Here is a 19,298-nt window from a genome sequence, read left to right as displayed (position 1 = left end):
ATAGGTGCCTTGCATTTATCTACATCTCTCCTTGGCTTTGTCCTTGATCTTTCCTCTTTGAAAAGTCCTTCACTCTCTGATTCTTGTGCCCTTGTTCTGGACATTAACCTCATCATCTTCATCTCTCTCATCAACTGCCTCCAAAATTCCTACATTAAATTGTGGAGGTGATTGAGCTTGATTTTATCCTTGTTATTGTGCATGTCCTTGGCCTTGGATTGGTTGCACATTTCCACTAACATTACCTTCATTACCTATTTGCCTTTGTATGATAGGATATATACCTCATGGCTTTCTCTTTGGTTGATTGCAATTGGGCGATATATGCCCTCTGTCCTCGTAATTGTAGCACATCACATTATCACCTCTATTTCTTTGAGACTATTCTCCTTGAGTTCTTCTTACTTGTTGCTAGATAGCTTTCATAGAAAGGTTGAGTTTTCCTATTTTATCTGTCAATCTTTGAATGTCTTGGTGAAGGGATTCATGTCCTCTATTGTCCACCCTTAGAGATTCCACATGGATTTCCCTTTCAACACGCATATCCAAAGGCAAAGGTTCAACCATATTATTCATTGATACATAACCATCCCTTTGATGTAAAAACCTTCTTTCTCCATTACTCTCTAGCAACCTTTACTGGTCATTGTAGGTCCTTGGGTCCTTGAGCTTCCCCTTGTCTCTAATGCTTTGATGTAAGAGAACCACAAACCTATCTTTCTTCAAGAAATTAGGGGGAATTTGATTCTCTTCAAGTCCCTTTATGATCCCTCTCCAACAAGCTTCAAACTTGTTCATGTGCACATTGATGTCTTCATGGTCCCCTTGTTGCAGCTTGCTTAGCTCTCTCCACAAATACTCAAGATCATCTTCCTTCTCAAACTCTTCCCTCAAGGCATGAGAAAGAAGATTTCAATTTCCCTTTACATCATCTTCAAGCCTATCTTCATACCATTCACATGCTTCACCTTCAAGTAGAAAACTCACCATACGTACCTTGAATGTGCCATCATCCCTATTGCTCTTCAATGCAATCAATTTGATCCTTCGGATGAAATTGTACACATATTCTCCTTTCCAATCTGTTGCCATAGGCCTTGAGTTGATCTTCCAATGCATGCCAATCTACATATCAAAACCCTAAAAGGATTCTCTTCTCTTAGTGGGGGCACCAGTTTATGTGAAGGATTGTGGGGTTGGCCTCTACAACACCTCAAACCAACATGAATAAAATAGGATGAAGAGAACATATCTCTAAAGACAATATGGTCTAATCCTTCCTCACAAATTTTGACAGCCTCACTCACACTCAACCTCGACTAGCTTTCCTCTACACCACTACAACTCCCACGATACTTGGATGCATCAAAGGAAGCAAAGAGATTAAAAAACCCAAGAAAAAAAGTGAAGAAAAAAACATGAATATATCTACACTTTTGCTTATAGAACCAAGGGCTTCACTTATTTTCAAACGCCCTTCCATGTGCTAGTAGAGACTCCATAGACACTCCCATATATACACATAGTTTTACAAAACCCATCCAAATCAAGCCCAATATGAAAACTCACAAAGTTCATCAAAAGAAATCATAAAATTGATGGAAAACTTGGGGAAAACCTTTCTCTTTTGCATGTGTACAAGCAAGGAACTGCAGCGCATAGTCTACCCTTGACTAGCTACACCACAAGGAGCTGCACATAACATGGATGTCATACCTCAAACCAAGACAAAGATAGGTCAATATGTAGAGCTAATCACCCTCTTTCATCAAACCATTTAGAAGATACACACTCTCAACTCACTACACCAGGCTCTCGCAAGGCAAGATGGACACCTCAACACTAAAATCCCCACCCTTCACCGCATGCTACAACAACATAGAGATTCTTCTTCACAGCTGAAAACTCCCACTCACTCAAGACCCCAAGATGATAAAAATTCATTTTTCCTTCATATTTTTAAAGCACTTACTCATTTTTTGAAGTCTCAACACTTCTATGTACAAAAACAACAAAACTATGTACCCCACACAACTGGCCCGCATGCGTAGAGACATATGACACACACCGCCTTTGTACACTTTATACAAGTGCCATAATTTCTTTACATTGAAGAGTTCCAAACACTACAAGAGGTTTCGTGCACTTGTGATGGCTGTAGCAACAAAAATACGTGGTGATATGTTTTCCCTCGACGTTGCTAAAAACGTCGCAAAGAGAACATCGCTATATTCATTTCTACAAGTGTCGCTATATGCGTCGCTATATGCATCACTATATAGCAACACTTATAGCAATGCATATATCAACTTTGCAGTTTCAACTGAGAAACACTCATGGAGACGCTGCAGAACCTTATAGCGATGCCCGAGAATAAAAAAATTTGAGTGGCACGACAATAAATGCCCTGCCACCCATCAATTATATTGAACATAAAGTTTCCAGAATAAAGATGCAAAACTAACAAAAGTAAACCTGACAAATGTATTTTGACGAAAGTGAATTGACAAAAGTAATACAATGAAAAATTTATACACATCATAGGCAAAATCACTTGATTGTTAAGCTTTGACCAAAATGTACTAGTTAGAACACAATTGTCATTATTGAGAAAATATATCGTTGACCAATACTTAGAAACATGACGTACACATGTCATCTCATTATACGGGGGATTTTAATCACCGAGCTAAAGAAACCGAGCATAGAAAAATTCCGAGCAAATTTGAGAACAAATTAGAAAGAGTGTAATAATGTTTGAATAAAATAGTTATGCTAGGCATGTTTTAATCACCACCACCACAAATCAATGCTTTGTTGTTAGAAATTCACATTTTAGAACCATGGCCTAAACCAAGTACTTGAGAAATGGGTGATCTCCTCATCCCCCTAAAATAAACTTTTATGCTATGCTCCTTACTTTCATTAAAGTATGGAGATCCAAAGGAAAAAATTAATGGTACACCAAAAATTTGGCCCCAAGAGTATCCAAAAAAGGCACAACAGTCCAACCAGACAACCTTGCAGGCCTACAATGCTACTTGAGCACCTCCTTAGGCCTAAAACAACTCCACTTTTGAAAGTGATTTTTGATGCACAAACTCATGGGCAACGATATCCTCTTTGATTACTAATGGTGAAACCTTTAAATCACTTTGATTTTGCAACAATGAAGAGGAGATAGCTATCTTGTAGGACTGTGAAACTTCGTGGTCCACTGTGTGCCAAGGGTGTTTTCTCCATGTTCAAGCTTCACGTGTTCTCCAAACAACGTAATAGGAAACAAAGAGAATTCTTCATCTTAAATATTAAAATTTTGTTTAAGTGTAGCAACTTTGATGTCTTGCAACTAATTACTACAATAAACAAGAACTAGTTTTTTTATAACGGTGAGGACCGTAGATAATAATGTATCCACTCATCCACAAGAAAAAAAGAGCAAGCAAGCAGGAGGGTTGAAGAATGATGTTCAAATGTATTTACTATGGCATTATGAAGCTCACTGAAACAAAAACAAGTCTATAAGGTCTCCACCGAACTATAAGAAATTAAAAAAACATTTCTTAGTCAATGCATAACACCATACGCATTAAATGCTTATATGTAGTGTCACCATATTATATCATAACAACAACAAGTCCATCATGACTAACTTGCCAATGGGCGGCACTGCATGTGAGAGAGAGAGAGAGAGAGAGAGAGAGAGAGAGAGAGAGAGAGAGTTTTATTTCATAGGGAACTTTACCAAAACACAAAGATTCCTATAATTTATGGAAATTCCCAAATATATAGCCTACAGTAGTCACTACCGTCGAAGCGTTTGCTGCTAGGTTAAAGTGCTGGGAGGTCTCCTTTTGCAATTCCCCCTAATAATAGAGCCAGGATTTCAACATGGGAAGGCATGAAAAATTTGACTAGATAGGCACCATCGGATTGTTGGGAAAATTTTACCGCCCGCAGAATCTATCCAGCTTTGGTATTTAGAGATAGATTGCCATTCAGTGTGGTCACCACCGAGTCTACCTCCAACTGCACCAGCTGACCAATATTAATAAGGAGCTCGACCCAATCCACATCCGCCAGTTGTCTAGCCTCTGCCATCACTACAACAACTTTCATGCTTATGTTGTATGTCTTTGTCATGAGCTAGACACTTTCCAGTGTCCACAACAAACTCTCCTAAACTTTCGAGTTGCCGCAACTGTTCAATATGAACTCATTAGAGGTTTTTGGACCATACACGGCCTCCATGCCTGCTATTGTACAATTTTTGGATGCTTTTGTGATTTCTGAAAGACGGTCTACACCGTTGCTCTAGCATAGCTTCATAGCTCGTTTTGGAGGGGCGTCCACAACTCTATTATCCTCAGCCATTGCCTACATGCATGTATGGTGGTCCCCCATTCAATGCCCTCCAAGTGTGCCACTAGCCACAACACCCTACTAGTTTGCGGCCACAACCAGTCTGCGCCGGCGCGAATTGTAGGAGCAAAGCAGTAGGCTACCGTGGAATCGGCGCCTATGACGGAAGGGTTTTTTTTTGTTATTATCCTTAAACTGTCACCATCCGCAAACTAGCGATCTAAAAAAATAGCTTCATCGCTTATTTTGGAGGGGCGTCCACAGCTTTGCTATCCCAAGACTTCGCCTACACGCATCTTTAATGGCTTGCCATCGAACGCCCTTCAAATGTGCCACTAGCCACAACACCCTAGGCCCATTTTCTACCACAACCAGTCCGCACTGGCGCGGACTGTTTGTAGGAGCAAACCAGCGGGCTCGGCACCTATGGCGGAAGGGCCTTTTTTTATTATCATTAAACTTTGCCACCTTCAAACTATCATTCTATCATTCTATCGCCACCTGCAAACTAGCTGTCGCCTGAAGTCGTCGCTGCTGCAAGCTGTCCGTGTTGTCACACACACAGGCATGGTACTCCGCCAGTGAATTCCCTTTAGGTGCATCGCAAGCCACAAAAGCCTACTGTATCATTGCAATAGCAAAACCTACTCGAACTAGTCCGCGCTGGCATGGACTGGTTTCGGCAGGTTTCAAAAGGGAGCGGCCTGCGGAGAAGCCTAAATGGAGAACGGAATTCTGTGTTAAGCATAGCTGGAGAGCGGCCTACAGTGAAGTCTAGCTTGCGAGGCTGTTGTCGGTTTTTGTCGCTCGCTGGCAAGCTGTCCCCGTTGTCACTCACTCACGCAAGGCACTCCGCCAATGAATTCCCTTTAGGTGCGTCGCAAGCCACAAAAGCCTATTGTCTCATTGAAACAACAAAACCTGCTCGAACCAGTCCGTGCCGGCGCGGACTGGTTTCAGCAGGTTTCAAAAGGGAGCGGCACACGGAGAAGTCTAAATGGAGAGTGGAATTATGTGCTAAGCATAGCTGGAGAGCGCTTACAATTTTGAAGTCTAGCTTGCGAGGCCTTCTGTGCTAGCACCTCTGGTTGTGAGGGAGCTGCACAGAGTAGAGAGGGGATGAGCACAGCTAATTATGTGAGCTGCGATGATCTAGGATGACGGTCTCAATGGTGCTGAGATGATTCGGGCATTCATATTAAAGCTGGCAAATAAGCTGGGTCCTAGGCTAGATGAAATTCTCTTGCTTCTTATATGAGCACACCATGACAAGACTTCTAACTCTCTCACCTCTATGAGAACACCACACCATCACTGTCAGGCTTCTCCTAAGACTTCTTCTTAACATCAACACCTTGTGCTGTTGCTGGATGCATCTTTGGAACTTCACTATTTTTTGTCATTTTCTACCCTTCCTCCTCCTAGCCCTCCACTCCTCCCACCATTTTGTTCTACACCCTCTCGCCACATCAAAGACAAAACCTTCGGTAGTGCTGTATAAAGCAGGAGGCTTTTGGACTCACAACTTGTGTGATTGCAAGCCAAAATTCTGAACAATGAGATGTGCAGTGAAGCGTTCATAGGAAGATTGGAAAATTTTCTCATTGGCATGCTAAAAAAGGAGGCCATCCATGTGGGACGGCCACAAATTAACCTGAAGACTCTGTCGATAGCAGTCTTGTTCACCACCACGGCCATCATCTTGACATATCTCATCCTGCGGTGGTGCCAAAGGAGGACAAGAATTATGTTGTTGAAGAGACAATGTTCTTCTCACTGCAAAAATTTCCAAAAGTGCCTAATTTGATAGTGTGCCATTGAATGGAAAAGGCAACCTCAAAGGCCTATTGAACGTGCCGACGCAAACTAGTTTTGTATCAGTGAACTTTTTAATAATTTTTGTTCTTGCATTAATGACACCGCCTACTTGCTTGCAGGGACTGATACAACCTATAAAATGAAATGTTGTACACAATTTTTAGGCTTTTCAAAGCTAAGTCCATAAAATGAAATGTTTACATAATTTTTAGGCTCTTCAGAGCTATTTTGAGATGCTTCTCTTCAGCGTTCCTTTGGATCCATGCTTGTAATAAAAATAGAACTTGCGTAAGAAAAACAAATCCGCGGTTGACGGTAGCAACGCAAAGAGGCTCGAGCAAGAGGAGTGCAAGGTATGCTATTACAGTGCTCTCTCTCTCTCTCTCTCTCTCTCTCTCTCTCTCTCTCTCTCTCTCTCTCTCTCTCTCTCTCTCTCTCTCTCTCTCTCTCTCTCTCTCTCTCTCTCTCAGGGAGTGTCACCATTGGCAAGTTAGTGACAGCCTTGTTAGTGATACTCTTTTGTCGCCACGATATCAAGTGAAAAGGGTGAAACCCTAAACCCTCCCAATGTGCCATCGATGCTCAAACGGTGGTCAAAGCTGTTCTGCAATACCTTGGAGAGATTTCAATTGTCTTTTGGGTACTGATGGCATGTTGGGAGGGGGTGTCTTTTTCACCTCTTTCACTAATTCATTATGCAGATGCAAAATTACACGACTAGAGAGTATTGTATTATGAAATTGATTGTAAAGAGATCTTGTCTTTGTTTGAATTCAGGTCATCCATACTAAGTTTACTTAATTTTCTTATAATTAATTTTAGATAGATACAAAATGAACCAATCATTGTCCTATGTTTAATGGAATGTTCTCACTTTGTTTGAAAATTAAACGTAATCTTGCAATTGGGAAAAGCTGTTGAAGAAGAAGGAAAATCAAGCCTCGTTGCTCACAATCCACTTTGTAGTGACCAAGTGAGTTCAGTGTGTCAGCCAGGGAGGACTACTATGCCACTGATTTTCATGGTGATGAGAGAAAGAGTACAGGTCTTGGGTTAGGGTCAATGAATGATGTAGCTCCTAACTTAGCTAGGTAGGAAGCCACCATGGAGTTAGTTCCATTTCATATTGCATCTGAGGTGGGGGGCTATTTTAGATGACGTCGATGGTAGTCACTTTCATATGGACAAGGAAGAGGATGTCCTTTAAACAAACACTTCGGCGGTAGTGACTACTGTAGGCTATACATTTGGAAAAGACAAACCCAAAAGAGATTCGCTCGTTTATTTTGTTGCTCGAAAATACTCGCTCGCCAACTCGTATAACCCCATTATACATTATATGAGAAAAGAAAACTAGTGTTATTTGGCTACGGCTAGATTGAAGTCATCTAATCTAACATCTCATCACGTCCCAGCAACATATCTGTCGGATTTTGTAGAAAAAACCAATAAGACTTTTTGTTAGTATAAACATATAATTACAAAACAGTCTATTTTTTAAGCTCATCATTAAAATACAGCAAATGTAAAAGAGTAAAGCTAAATACTAACCAAGCTAGAGCAAAAGTTGAGAATGTCCATAAGGGCGTTTAAGCCCTTTCTGCCTGCATACTCGTGCTCGTGCGGTGTGGGGTCACCTCATGTCATGAACCACTGTTCAAAACAATATACAAAGAATACGTTATGTTAGAATTTAAAATTACAAATACCCATAACTACCAGACCTAAAGGGCACTGCAAAAACACTTACAAAGTTGGCCTCAAATGATGCCCATCCTCCGTTCTCCAAGTGGTGCAAGCTGCCTCCTTTTCTTGCTTCCACTTGTCAGGATTCTCACGCGCTGCTTGCTTTGCATTCTTCCAATATTCTTTGGCTAGCCAATCTGGCCTGTCCCAGCCATTCTTTATTGCTTTGGCTAGCCAATCTGGCCTGTTCCAGCCAATCTGTCTTTTAATTCATTTGGTACTTTTAAGAGAGCAAGGTCCGTGCATGCACTAGACCACAAAAAATTAACACAATAGGCCATGCCCAAACAGGGCCATGGCATCCAAAAGACAAACCCATCATCGGTCCCTTGAAAGCCCACACTGGTTTGAGTTGGGATCGTTCTCTGGTATGGTCTTTTCAATACCTAAACTCACCCTTCACTTATGCACTTAAAATGTTTCAAAATGTTTTTTTTAATAGCCAAATGCAACTGGAAGGAGTTCTTAAAATCGGTAAAAAGATTCCTTTGGAAGAACAACAATAAAAACTCGTTGCCTTGGTAGTGGGAAATTGGCAGTGGTGGGCACGCTGGGAGGCCATAGCAAGATCGGTGGGGCAAGGCAGTCTCAAAATTCTAAACCTTAGTACTCACACGAGGCCCAATGTACCAAGTTTGTGGTTGCAACTACGAAGCAAGATCAAGCGTGGGCTGTTTTGACAAAGGCCATGATGGACAATACCAAAATGTGCTCGCAAGGTGGCTAGTGAAAAGGGCTAGATCTGCATGACAAGTTTCTTGCCCCTTGATGGTCTAACATGAATCTTGGAGGCTCAACTGGAAAGCTTTCTTGAAAGTGCAACAGAGCAACAGAGGCCTTGGAATGGGGATAGGTGACTAGATATTTTCACAACCCCTTGCTGCCTACCGACCTGCGAGTCTAGTTTTGATTGGAAAGCATGGTGGTGGCCCTTAGATAGACACTTTCATAAACCACACACCAAGGAGGTGTACAACATCCTCATGGTCTTGCTGGATTGGTTCTCCCCCTGCTGGATTGGTTCACGGAGATCATTCAAGAAAGCAAGGAAGCGATTATTGCCATTGGAAAATAGAGGAACTTTGAAGAGTGGAACAAGGTTGTGACTGTAACAATAACGGAATTGCATGGGTAATTGCCTTATCTCTAGCCAGCATTTTGTTCTACCTGTGCTATGGGGTGGCCCTCCTTTTAACTGATGTACTTATGGTTGTTGGAAGATTTCATGGCTCAACACTAATACAATCCACTCGGGATTGTGAGTTTTGCCCCAAAAAGCAAAAGATGGTTTCAATTCTTCTTTATATGGACATATAAAGTCTTTTGACTTTCTAGTTTAATGGTCTTTTCAATTCCTAAACTCACCCCTTCACTTATGCAATTAAGATGTAAAATTGGTTTTATCATCGTAGAACAAATTCTTCTTTCTTGGTTATCTCTGTGCACGGATATGCCACGGCTCTTTGTAATTTTCACAGTTTTAAACAATTCTAGCGAAACTGAGCACTAAAAAGAAAAAGATGTTTTAAAATTTTTATTATTTTTTCGAGATTGGGGGGAACTTGAGTGGTATTGTGTTAGTAAAATTCAAAAAAATTACAGGAGTGACTTTGCTCATAGACCGAGCCAAGGCACCTTGATAAGCTGACCATAGACTAGAACCATCGGCTGATCCGGGAGCCACCCGACCACATGACCTGACTCGCTGAAAAGGGAGCCACCCTAACACATACCCGTTTGAGAAACAAATAGAGACCGATTGGAATTGCCACCATATGGACGGGCTGTCGCCCTGCAAAAAGTGCCCACCAAATTCGTAGTTGACCACAATACCACCGCAAGAACCGCCAAAGCTTAACCCCCAAAAAAGAACCCATGTAGACACAAAATCCTACACCCATCAAATCCCTCCACCTTGAGAGTCCATAGTATTGCCTGCCAATCTAGTCGAAACCGTGAAGCTCCAGTAGCCAACGAAGCCCCACCATGCAATTCCAATGAAAGGACTTCCAATCTAGCCCTTCAACCACATATTTTCTTCTATCTTTCCATGTCTAGATTGAACTGTAACTTTAGTGATCGCAAGAAGGAATGACAATGCATGGTTCACAAGGAACCACAAGTCAAGACAATCAAACCAAACATTTCTTCAAGGTTAACCCTTGTAACAAGGATACTTCAGAAAAATCACTTTCCAAAGATGTCATTAGTTTCCCATTAGAGGGGGCAGCCTTCACCTTACTCTCGAGGAATTGAAGGGCTTTGCACGACAGAGTTGTCATCCTTGGAGGGTCTCTTGATCCTCTTGGAGGGGGTGGTAGCACTCATCTCTGTGCACAAAAACCGGTGCGAGAGATAGCATAGGGATGAGTGAGCATGAAAGCGCTTGGCAAGAGGGAAGACTGGAAGGGGATAGCAGATAAGGTATGAAACTCATGTCTAGGCCATGGGGTTAGAATTAGCAGGGCGACACGACATATGGTTTAAGAGGGGATGCCACAAGCGGATTAATGGAAGGAGGACCCAAACTTCCTCTAATGATTACTAGCATGCATACAAAAAATAGATAAAATTGTCTCTCACTTTTTACAAATTTCTATCCTTGGGGGGAAACTTCTCTCCCTTTTACAAAGTTGAAAAACACTCCGTCTCTTAGCTATTGGTGATACCACCAAAAGGTGGAAAAGTGGTACCTTCTATACATGCTTTCAACCATTCACCCTCAACTCTATTTAATTGTTAGAAGATTAAGCCAATGATTCTTACTTACAATAGGAAAGAGGAGTAAGAAACAAGGGGTGGGGGGAAGAGATCCAAAGATGACAAACACTATTTTCACCCAATTAAGGATTGTAGCTCTTATATTGTGTAGTGACAATGTATATCAACTCAAATCTATGATGGTGAAAAATGCAAGACTTCAAGGATCCTTATATGCCCAATACACTAGTACAGGACATCCAACCCTTCACCATCGACTCATCGTTTACATATACTCATTTTCTAAAACCAATTACAACCCTCATTTGGACCAATAGCTTCGTTGCAATGAGCATGACTCTCCAAACTTTCAATTTTTTTGGTTTCGTATCTTTATGTTTAGTAAAGAAATTGAATATTTTTAGAAGAGGCTACCGAATTAAGAATCACGTTGTCGTGCCACGGCACGTGCATAGTGGGAATGGAAGCTAATACCTACAATATTATGGATTTTATGTGTATGCCTTAAGTGTGTATAAGTATCTGCATTTTCTATTTAGCATGCAAAAAGCTAGTCGAAGTCTAATGTGTCACTCTTGTTGGGAATGGGCTTCGTCCTATGATCTCGGGTTTCTTTGTGAACCTCTTCGTGGAGCCATGATGAAATGTGCCTATAAAACATACCTCCTATCTACTAGGCATCCTAGGTGGCATATGACATGTGTAGCATGGTCAAAGTGTCCTTAGTTATAGTATACCCCATGAGGTGTCATTCTACACATAGTAGGTGCACTTTGGAGTAATTATGGACCTAGAAAAATCCCTTAGAAAAATGGTTACGATTTTTTTTTATGTCATCCATGATGTATGTCAAGCTCTCTCTCACTTTTTTATAAAGCTACTCTTGGAGGATTATGGCGGCAAGGAGAAGATATTTGGAGAAAAATCTAGAAGAACCTCTACATATTTCTTGAAGAGAAATATCTAGAAGAACCTCTAGACATTTCTTGAAGAGAAAGATCTAGAAACTTTGAAGATAATTTCAAGATATTTTTGAAGAGGGAGACACTTGTCAAACAAATCCCTTGGATATTTCTAAGCAAATATCTTCTTCAAGAGGCAACCTCACCTATAAATAGAGCCTCTTGCTCCTCACTTGGGAAGCAAGCAAACCATCAAGCAATCAAGCACTGAAGCAATCCCCATAATCAAGCCATCACCCAACCTCCTAGCCGTCTCCTTGAGGAAAACTTTCTCTCAATTTCAGCCCAACACATCTTGAGCTTGCTACTTCATGCCTCAAGCCTTCTATCTCCTCACTTGTAATACTCATACACTCTATGTAACCTTCTTTCATCAATAAAGACGCATTGTTGGTGGCTTGCAAATGGTGTGGGGACCACTACGCATCATCTATTTCATCAAGTTGGCTACAATACCACAATTCTTGAGGTGTGCTTCACTTCTTTGGATTAAGCTTGTGTGGGTCTTTGTGTGTTGGTTGTCTCTCTTATCTCTTTCCTCCATTGTTTGACTGCTTTCTCATCTTTCTTAGATGAATAACCCCAATGGTGTAACTTTTCAATCCATTCACTTTGTGCAACATATTAGAATTAACGTTTGTATTAGGTGTAAAACCTACTTCCAACAGAGAATTGTGTTACTCTTTGGGCCGGAAAGACTACAAGAAATTCTTCTTTCTCCACGTCCTCTTATTTTGCCACTACTAGACTACTCTAATTCTTTCGATGTGCACATATTTATTCTCCTCTAGGGGTTGAGTCTTGCTTTCTTAATATTACTATGAACCAAGAAGACTTGTACACACGGCTCACTCCTATCGCTAGGCAAAATATCTACATCTTTGTAAGCACTAAGTTACAGTTTCAAAGAACCATTTGCAGTCTATTTGGAGCACAATGACTTGCAGTTATAAATGCATTAGTGAACCCTTTCATCTTACCTTTGATTAGATACAATCAAAACCTTGATGTTTTCATCTTTGTTTTGTTTTGAGGGTTTCACGTGTGCATATGTGTGTGTCTGCGTGTAAGATTTCAATGGCTACACACAATGTATTTGCTACAAACACTAAGCTTGCTTAAGTGAAAAGCTTCACAGTTTCCCCACAAACCCTCACAGCTAGAGGCCCGTTTCCTTCCTTCCAAGACTGCCAACTCTTTGACGCACTTTTTGGTGAACCCGATGTGAAGTTTGTTAGGGTGAGTTAGTGGGGATCTGGAAGCTATTTCAACCATGGGTGGTCATCATCCGCAACAGCAAGGTATGCCTTTTGATCCCGCTACAATGCAAATGTTCCTTGTTTATGCAACAACAACATGCTACAGAAAGACGAGAAGTGTTAGCAACCAAAGCTATTCAAGCAGTGGTGCACAAAATGGATCAGTTTAATGGAAAAGATGTGACAAAGTATCTTCGTGGCTATATAAAGGAGATGGAGTTGCATCATGTGCCAGAAGATGAGATGCTCCAAAGCTTTGATCTTGTTGTGACTCCCGAGATTAGGGAGCATGTGAGAGGAATCAGGAATGAGCATGGAAGAAATTGGGAGGAGTTCAAGCTAGCGATGAAGGAGGAGTATTTCATGGAGGACTCTGAGAGAGTAACAAAGAGAACTTTCCTGGAGTGGGTAGCCAAGCCGAAGGAGGGGCTCTCTCCAACAGAGCTACTCAGGGAATTTTAAGCGACGATATGCTCAACTCACAAGGATAGAGAAGGCCACACTCGACTCAAAAAAGACAGAGCTCTTCCTACAAGCAACAAGAAAGGATCTCCATGAGCAATTGGAGATACTTCTTGAGGACAAAGATGCTGAGCAGGGTTTGAAGACAGATTGGAACAAAGTTGAAGCTGTTGTTTCATTACTTGCCAAACGCCAAAGGAGATGGGATAAGATGGTTGTTGGTAGTGCACCATCTACCTCCGCAGCTTCTGAAGAGATGGTAAAGCCTTCTTCCTTTATACTCCCAAAAGTTGATGAAGATGTAGTAGGTCAACTTGTGAAAGTATTAGGGATTTTAAAGTAAAACTTACAAAGCTTGAAGAGAAGGGGCAACCATTGGCACCATCTTCAAGGCAAAAACAATAACCTAAAGAAGGTTTTGTTCATAGATGCATCCCTGGGGATTCACTCTATATACAAAACGGGATGCCACCTGCGAGCGGACAACTTTGTAAAAACCCCTATGCATGACTCAAATTAGGGAATATGATCCCTCTTTCTACGCTTATATGACAATCAATGAAGAAAACTATCATACCCCTATTTTACATATAAAATTTAGGTCACACATGATCTAATTAAGTAAAACTAGTGTGTAGCACAGTGATTGGCAAGATACTAAGGAACCACTTCTATTGATAGCTAGATGTACCCTCAATGTATCTTACTTTGACTTTAAATATATGTGCTTGATCAGCCTGCACTCTAGCTACTCGTCTAATCCTGTCCCATCCAAAGTTGGTGTAAATCAGCCCTTGACCTGCTCCAAATGAGCCCTTATCTATGACCGACTTGATGCAAAATTTGATGTGTGACATGAAAAAAAACTTTTCCTAAATTCATCTGAGTTCTAGAGAGCACCAATGACCAATGATACAGTCCCACCTCCTCCCCCCCCCCCCCCCCCCCCCCCCCCCTAAATATGATACCCCCCTCCCTTATTTTTAAGGTTGGGAGATAAATTATTGGTGGTTTTCCCCTAACTTATACGCTTATGTAACTTGTAAGAAAACCCCCCTCCCTTGCACTTACGTGGTGTGATAAGCTTTCCATGGTGAATCCCACCGGAGATGCATATGGTGTGACCACACAGAGCATGCTAGGAGAGAATGTGATAGCTTCAGTGAAGCTTTGAGAAAAGATCTTGTCTTCTTCAAGGATGGGAAGATTCACTTAAGGGGAGACATGTTTACCCTTAATGACTAACTTTGGGAAAGGAGGAATGCAGAGTCTGGTAGAGGATATGGCCACTACCCATGCCATCTCTACATCCAAGGCATCTACTTATACAGACAATATTGAACCATTGAGGAGTTTTGAAGAAAATGGTAAGTTGTGGCCAAGTGCTATGGAGCTAGCAAGGAAAGGGAAGCTTACAGGAGAAGTCCTACATGAAGCAGGTGACTGTATCCGTCTAGAAACAGGATGGAATAACTCTGTGGACTCCTTTTCAATGCATGCCTATATTGCAAGATGTCAAAACAATGAAGTGTTTGTGGAAGAAAAGCGTAGGCGAGAGAGTGGTGAAGAAGGACCATCGAAAAGAATTACTAGAAGAAGCGACATAATACCTCCTCGAGTGCCTCCGACATAGGAAGCACCCCCACATGAAGTGACTATGGAAGAAAGTACAAGGAAAAAGGACTCATCAAAAGGTAAGCCTAAAACTTCAACTAATAAGTTACAGTATAATATTGAGGTTGCTGCAGACTTAAAGAAAGTTCTAGAAGAAAGAATTTTGAATAGCAAAATAGAGTTTACCTTGGGGGAGGTCCTTGGCATAGCCAAGCGCGAGTTTCACGAGGAGATCATTGATATCATCAAGAGAAAGAAGAAAACTATTGTTGACACCATTCGCCCGCAATCTGAAGGAGAAAGCTTAAAGACACAGGTAATACAGGTGGAAGACAGAGAGCATGATGAGGATGTCGTAGGGTGCTACCATTCTTCCGGAAGAACAAAGCAAGTACAGTTTTCAAATGGAGATGAGGAGTACGAAGCCATTCCAAGAAGTCACTTTTCCAGGAATCATTGGGCAAGAGCTACGACAGAGACAATGGTCAAGGTGGGTGATCTTGAAGAGCCATTTGTTGCCTTAATTGACCATGGCTCAGAAATAAACATAATGACAAAGAGGTTATTCAACAAGTGCAAATTACCAATGGACACAGATCATGGATGGATGGTTAAGGTAGAAAATAATTCATCAGGTGAGTTATATGCAGCTTGTCCAAGTGTGAAAGTGACTATTGGAGATGTAAAGGAAGAGCATAATTTATTTGTACAGGACACATCTTCTTATGATCTCATCCTTGGACAACCCTACACTGTAGGGGTTAGAATGGAAACAAAGTTAATGGATGATGGTTCTGCTTATGCTAGGATAAGAAGTAAAGATGGAAAACGTGATGTTCAATTTCTCACTGTTTGTGTGAATCATGAAAGAAATCGTGACAATCTCCGAGAGCGCCCATTGCCCAGATTGAGTAAAGAGTTTCATGATCATCGAGGGAGAATGGGTTTGGCCAAGTACCATTGTAGAGCAGGATTATGATGGTACAACAAGGGAAAGGTTCTCACATAAGGAGGATTTCTGTACAGGTTTTGCAGGCCTAACAGAATATAGATATGTCTCTTTTCTAAAATGTGAGAACTTGAGGCGAGGTTCCCGCAAACATGTACATAGTCTACAAAAGGAGTGGAAAGAACATGGTCTGCTAGGAAACAATGAAAACATAACAGGTGTGTTTGAGGATTTTTCTTTTGTGGACACATTACAGGATCTACAGTCTATAGTAGATTATCCTTCACATGACCAAAATGAGATAGTGAAAGTGTGATCACTTGAAATGTACAATGTGGTGGAGGCATTTCAAAAGGAACAGGAGGATAGGAAGCAAGAATATGAGTAAAGGTGGACACCAAGTACAAGACTACGGCAAAGAAGGTAAAACGAGTGGCACTTCCTTTACCAAAGGACTGCAAGGAAAAGCTAGAACTGGCTTCTTTGCAACCTAGTCTCAGAGATCCAAAAGGGATTGGACACAGGTTTACAAAGGAGTCTCTAAAGCAATTAAAGATTGGGAATGAGGACTCCTTGACATAGGTTGAAAGGGAATGTTTTGAAGAGATGCTCTCTAAACATGGAAAAGCATTTGCATTTGAGCCACATGAGATAGGATGTGTAGATCCTACCATTGTTGCTCCTATGGTGATCTTTACCATCCCTCATGTACCTTGGAACTTACGGCCAATACCAGTTCCAAAGGCTCACTTACCAAAGTTAATTGAGATGCTAAATGAGAAGATCAAGATGGGTATTTTGGAGCCTTCATGTGCTCCATACTCAAACGGGTGGTTCACAGTACCAAAGAAGAATGGAGCTTTGCGCTTCATCCAAGATATGTAGCCGGTCAACAAAGTCACAATCAGGAATATGGGTACAGGGTCAATTGTGGATGAGTTTGCAGAAGCATTTGCAGGAAGGGTAATATATTCTATGGGAGATTTGTACTTAGGGTATGATCAATTCCAACTAGCAATGGAAAGTAGGGATCTGACTACCATGAGGAGACCTTTGCATTTGGTGAGGATGTGTACCTTACCACAGGGAGAAACCAATTCGGTTGCACATATGATGAATGGTATGAATAAGGTCTTACGTGACTTTATTCCCCGAGTAACTATGCCCTTCTTGATGATGTTCCTATCAAAGGATGTGAAGTAAGTAATAAAGATGAAGCTTTGGATTCCGAGGGGTGCCGCAACTTTGTGGCACAACACATAGATGATTGTGACAAGATCCTATCCAGACTGGAAAAGGTGAACCTTACCCTCTCAGGACAAAAGTCTGTGTTTGGACTGAAGGAGGTGTTGATTGTTGGGCACATGTGTGGTCCCAATGGGAGATGACCTTGTCCAGCAAAAATTGATGCATTTCAAAAGATGAAGGAGGTATGCATATCTGTGAGTGAAGTTCGCAGATTTCTTGGTGCATGTGTGTTTTATGTTATATGGATTCCACATTATGCACATGTAGCAGATCCTTTGTACCAATTGTTAAGGAAAAACCAAAAGTTTCATTTGGGAGATGCGCAAGCAAGGGCTATAAGAAAGCTAAAGGATTTTCTACAACAAGCACCGACTTTAAGAAAGGTAAAATATGAGTGTGGAAAGCCAGTAATAGTGATAGTGGATATGAGTCTGACAGGAATTGGATGGGCAATAGGGCAGGATGACAAAGAGGGACATAGGTATGTGGTAAGGTTTGGAGACAAGGTTCTAAGTACTCGACAAAGAAACTACCCACAGGTAAAACGGGAGTTGTGGGGCATGGTTACAGCACTAAAGTGTGAAAAGGAGTACTTGATTGGAGCATATGTGGTTGTAGAAGGGAGCAGGGAGGGAGGAGGAGAGAAGAGGGAGAGAGGAGGGAGGATGAGGGAGGAGGAGGGAGGGAGAGGAGAGAGGAGGAGGAGAGAACAAAGGTTTTTTTTTTTGAGAACTTTTTTTGAAAAAGTGGACTTTCAGTGTTTGTAGGTTTGAAAAAAGGTCTGTATATATGTTGGGGGGAAGTTTTAAGTTAAAAAAGCTTTTTTGGAAAAAAGTCAAATTTTGGCTCTTAGTGACCCACGTTTTTGCTGATGTGGCCACACTCCTTTTCTCCCTTCACTTTCAAAAAGCTAGAGAGAGAAAGTGACCTCTTAGGTCCACATCTTACATGTGTCTTTAAAAAATCTAGAAAAGCCTACTCAAAACTAGCTTCTTGAATGCCCTCATCCCCTTAACCCTACACAACATTAGCCTTAATCCCTAAAAATTAGGATTCCTTACAAGGCCCATGCAAGGTCCATATTTCTCCTAATGTGTAGGGCTTAAGTAGGCTCACATGAAAAGCATTGTGTATGAGCCAATGGTTAGGTAACTTGAGTTGATAAGCCACCTCATTGATTGGCTTCAAAATTTGAAAAGAACCATAGTATCTTTTTGCTAGTTTATCATAATACTTTTGATGGCCCGTAGGATTTTTGCCCGTCATTTGCCTCAATCGAGCCTTAGGAAACTTAAGTAAGACCCAATCATTTTTGTTGAACGTTAAGGCTCTTCTGTGCTTGTCAGCAACAACTTTTTGCCTTAGTGGAGAGATGGATATAGCCTCCTTAATCTTTTCAAAAGATGCTTGCAGGTCACGGCTATACTCATCGGCAGCGAAGATCTTCCCATGTACTTTAAGTAGTAGCAAGGGAATTTTAGGTCTTCCCTCTATGATTTCAAAATGTGCTTTTCCCGTAGAAGTATGGATAGTATTATTACACGCATACTCTACAAGAGGTAAGTACTTTTCTGATTGTGAGCATTGATCTACTTTTGTAACATAGGTCTTTAGTAGATCAAGAATCGTAAGATTGGCTATCTCACTTTGGCCATTTGTTTGTGGGTGATAGGCCGAAGAGAAATTCAATCTTGTACCTAGATTTTTGAAGAGACCTTTCCAAAAATTAGTGGTGGTCATTCTAGGATCTCTATCTAACACGATGGATGTTGGAAATCCATGGTGTTTGAAAATATGGGATATGAAGAGAGTTGCCATTTGGTGTGCCTTAATAGTCTTCTTGACAGGGATAAAGTGTGCTTGCTTGCTAAACCTGTTGACAATTGTCCATATTCCCGTATTCCCATGGATAGACTTGGGTAATCCAAAGATAAAATCCATGGATATACTCTCCTATGGTGAATTAGGGATTGGAAATGGTTGGAGTAATCCAAGTTACTTTCCTCTATCATACTTGGTCTTTTGCGATACCACGCATTTTGAAACATACTCTTGTATGTCCACTTTCATGGTAGGCCAATAAAAGTACGTCTCTACTCCTCGAAGACCAGGTTGAATGTCTCTATGCCCCGCATAGGGAGGAGCATGGGATTCATA

This window comes from Adiantum capillus-veneris, chromosome 7 (assembly GCF_014529385.1).
Source record: "Adiantum capillus-veneris isolate H3 chromosome 7, ASM1452938v2, whole genome shotgun sequence".
NCBI lineage: Eukaryota > Viridiplantae > Streptophyta > Polypodiopsida > Polypodiales > Pteridaceae > Adiantum > Adiantum capillus-veneris.
The sequence above is the reverse complement of the archived record's forward strand: the minus strand, read 5'-3'. Positions refer to the sequence as shown.